Source organism: Sturnira hondurensis, unplaced genomic scaffold (assembly GCF_014824575.4).
Source record: "Sturnira hondurensis isolate 20B ecotype Veracruz unplaced genomic scaffold, ASM1482457v3 Scaffold0009812, whole genome shotgun sequence".
NCBI classification, from domain to species: Eukaryota; Metazoa; Chordata; class Mammalia; order Chiroptera; family Phyllostomidae; genus Sturnira; species Sturnira hondurensis.
In genome coordinates, this window is record NW_028082443.1 from 61003 (window position 1) to 65521 (window position 4519).

The window sequence follows — 4519 nt, forward strand, 5'->3', positions numbered from 1 at the left end:
GAACCTAAGTGTCATGGCTGACCGGCAGCCCTCTTGGTTGATGAGTGATGCTGTTTTGTTTTCTATACTTCATCCTATCTTGACCAGACCTACATCATTTTCATTGGTCCTGCTCTCCACACTCACTGCCATCTTGAGCCCGGCCCCCCACCCATGCCCTCCTGACCCCTACCAGGTGGGGCCTGATCCCCATTCGGCTCTGCTCTGTGTCTCCAACCCCAGGCAGTTGCAGGTCTTGGACTGGCTGCTCTTCACTGGTGTGCAGATCCCACCACTAGTGAAACAGTCCTGCTGAGAGAATCGGATGAAATCTTAGGCAAGACTCCCTCATAGGGAGTGCAGGGCCCGCGGCCTTTGCAGAAAGACACCACAAGCATGCAGTCAGCGAGGTCCAGACTGGGCGTGCTCTACAGGACAGGCCCAGGCTTCTTTGAATACATCTTAAGAAACAAAATGAAAGGAAAAGAGCGATGCCAGCTCCAGAGGAGCTAGCACTCGCTTATCACTGCCAGGGGGTGGAGCCATAGCCCACCTGCAGGGCGGCAGCAGTGAGCAGCTCCCATGGAGCTGTCCCAGGTGGAAGTCAGGGTTGCAGTCCCGCCGCAGGGGGAGGGGGGGACCACGTGGACACTCGTCCTAGCCACCCCCAGCCTCAGTCACTGTTTCTGCTTTGCTTGGAAGCTCCCAGAGGGTCTGAAGGGCAGAAGCAGGATTCCTCCAACTCTGCACAACTGACATTTTGAGGCTTTTCTGCGGGTGACTCTTCTGAGCATAGTAGGGTGTTTAACAAAGTTTCTGGCAATAGCACCCCCTCCCGAACCTGGGACGATGGCCAGAAATGTTTCCACGCATGTCCAGTGTCCCCTCAGGGGGCACAGTCCCTGGTATTGAGACTCTCTGGGGTGGACAGCCCATTAACCTCCTGAGTGAGACAGGGAGAGGACACGGTGTACCAGAATTCCCGCTTCCTAAACACAGGGCTTCCAAAATACAGAGAAGCCCTGTGAGCAGGCACTGAGCTCCTCACACTGCCCTCTGGTCCCCCTTCCACCCTCACCCCTTCCCAGCAGGGGAGGTGCGTAGATTCTCTTTAAAACCCGGTCTTGCTGCCACTTGATATCACCCTGATTTGTACGTGAGGGAAATCTGTTAATTTCTTTATAACCCGGAGGTACGGAAAACTTCCTAACCATGAGACAAGAGTCAGAAGCATTAAAAAAATGAATGAATGAATGAGCCCTGGCCAGCGTGGCTCTGTGGTTTGGGCATCGTCCAGTAAAGTGAAAGTTTGCCAGTTCCATCCCTGGTCAGGGCACAGGCCTGGGGCGCATGCTAGGAGGGGTGGATGAGTGTTTCTCTCCCTCTCTTTCTCCCTCCCTTCCTCTCTCTCTAAGATTAGTGAGCGTTTCCCTGGGTAAGGATAAAAGAAAATAAACATAATAAAATAAAATGATATAAAACAGCCCTGGCTGGTATAGCTCAGTGGATTGAGCACTGGCCTGTGAACCCAAGGGTTGCAGTTCGATTCCCGATCAGAGCACATGCCTGGGTTGCAGGCCAGGTCTCCAGCGGGGGACACATGAGGCAACCACACACTGATGTTTCTCTCCCACTCTTTCTCCTTCCCTTCCGTTCTCTCTAAAAATAAATAAAATAGTGAAAAAATATATAATATAAAACAGTAGTTAAAATAAAACAAAAATGTTTGTAAGAACAGATATTTGAAAACAATCCAGGTGCCAATTTGTGGGGGCTGGAATCTACAGTGTGTTCCCACAATGAAACTCTCCCAGTCATAAAAATGTAAGTACCAAAATGGAAAGATCCTAGGATCTATTGCTAAATAAAAACAGCAGAGTCCAGAACGGCGTGGATAATATGCTGTCTGTTAAGTCAGAAAGGGGAAAACAGAATATTGATATTTGCATGTGTTTATTTTGCATAAAACACAAGAAACTAAGACCTGGTGGAAAAAATGGGCGGGGTGGGAAAGAGCATAGGAGGATGTAGGCGTGGACGGAAGAGTGTCCAATGTATCCCTTTCCTCTAAATTTTTTTTAATGGGAGCGTATCGCTACTTAAAATGTTTATTTGAATGTAGTAAAATTTGAAACTCGTGACAGCACTACTCTCCCACCCTGGGCGCGTCCTTTAACTTTGCACAGCAGACACCACGGTCCACAAGCAGATTCTACAGTCCCTAAGTGTCCTTTCGAGCAGCAACGGGTGGGGTGGCGACAGCAGAGCCCGCGGGAAGCCCTGCTGGTGCCTGTGGCTCCGCGCGGAGCCGCCAGGGGGCAGCACCGCCGCGCCACTCGGGGCTCCGGCCACAGGTGCGGACCCGGAGGCTGTTCCGGGAAGGGTCTCTCCTGCCAGCCCCAGGCTCACACTCCTCGCCATTTGCTCTCCGCAGGCTCCCGTCTCGGCCATTTCCCACTAAATGGCGGTCCCGGGGTCTGGGAGGGCCACGGCAGTCCGCAGGCGGGGATGGGGGGCGGGCCCTGGACAAAGTGTGGGGAGGCTCCCGGCCAGGCTGAGGCCCTGGGTTCCAGGAATCAGGGTCTCAGCTGGGAGGTGGGGGTGGGGACAGGAAGCCGAGGCGGTTTCCGGGACTGGGAGCCCGCCAAAGGTCCCGCGAGGGGTCATCCCAGCCCTTGGGGGAGCCACTGCCCCTGAGACTTTGAAACCTGCTGGCCTCCGGGAGAAATGAGGGGCCGGGCTGGGGGGTGGGAGCTGAGGCTGCCCAGGTCCCCTCTGGGAGTCGGGACTAGCCTGGGCCCCCAGGAGTGGACAGGAATGTCCTCCGGTATCAGGCCCCCGGATCACAGAGGTTAGACGTGGCGGCCTTCAGGCCTCTCCCAACCCCGACTGCTTAGGGACGGCACCCTCCCTGTGCTTCCCAGTGGGGCGGGCGGGGGGGGGGGGGGCTGCCTCCCAGCGTAGGGTCTGCGGACAGCCCCCGGCAAAGGCCCTTTGCAAGGCTGGATCCGGGCGCCCCGGAGGTGGAGGGTGAGGAGGGCATTAGCTAGAAAACACAAGGCCACAAAGCTCTGCGGGGCAGCCCGGTCTGTGGGAGCGTGGGAGCGTGGAGGCCCGGAGACACGGCACAGGCCTAAGTCCATCCCAAATGGCTCCTGGCCCCACCACACGGCTCCCAGATCCCCCAGAGCTCTCCCAGCCCTACCCATCCTGACAGAGAAGAAAGGACAAAGATGACTTTCCAAAATTGATTTTTGGAGAGAGAGAAACATTGATTTGACATTCCACACATCCACTCGTTGATTCTTGTATGATCCCTGACCAGGGTTCCACCCACACCTTGGTGCATCTGGACAAGACTAACCAACTGAGCTGCCTGGCCAGGGTAGGGCAAAGAAGACTATGTTGTTTTAGGATGGTAACTATTTAAAATAACATATACAAGTATTATGTGAAATATATCACATGAAAATACTTGTAATCTGGTGTGCTAACAGTTTTGACCTATAAATACAGGTATGTATTTTATATTCAGTCCTTAACTGATCAGTTCTCCTGGGGAGCAAAGACAACAACATCAGTCCTTCCAACTCCCGGACTTGGGAAAGGGTTGTTTTGGGATTCTAGCCTAGAGGGCTGAGACAGGGCAGCTTGGAGAACTACACAGGCACAGCCTGCTTTGGGCGTTAGGTCTTCTGCAGCCGAGACTCCGCTCTGCCCCCTCCTGTCTCAGCACCCAGCTCAGCCCAGGTAGGCTGTGTCCCTTGTCTCTTCCTGGGTACTGACAAGGTTTGGGGCACGGAGCCGGGCTGCGGGGCCACATACACATGAAACAGCCATTACTGTGTCCCCGTGGAGCACCCAGTCTGGGGGAGGGAGACAAACCCAGAGATAAGTGCAGAGTTACGAACCGTGGTAAGTCCTGAAGGAGACGAGGTGCTGCCAGGTCGGGGACGTGGGAGGCCTTTCTGAGACAGCCTGGGAACCTGAAGACCGGAAAGGCGCCCAGCAGTCCCTGGGACCCGAGGGCATGGAGAACAAGAACAGCCTGGGCGGACACGGTGAGAAGAGAGCCCGACGCAGCACGGAGGCTGGGCTCCTGGAGGAGCAGAGGACCTGGCCCAACCACCAGAGTCCCTGCTCACAGGGTCACTGGGGTCGGCAGAGGCTAGAACGGTGTGGGTTCAACAGGAGGCGCTGCTGAGGCAGCTGTGGTTTTCTAAGTGCACTGAATTGTGAGCGATGGAGTGACCGGAATTCATTTACATGAACATTTTTTTCTAATATATTTATTGATTTTGGATAGACAGGATAGGAAACATTTATGTGAAAGAAAAGCATGGACCGGTTGCCTCCCCTACGGGCCCCAGCCAGGGACCCCAAAATTAAAAAATTCTTATTTTGTAAACCACTTTATTTATTTATTTTTAGTGAGAGGGGATGGGAGAAAGAGAGGGACACATCAATATGTGGTTGCCTCTTGTGCGCCTCCTGCTGGGGACCTGGCCCGAAACCCAGGCATATGCCCTGACTAGGAATT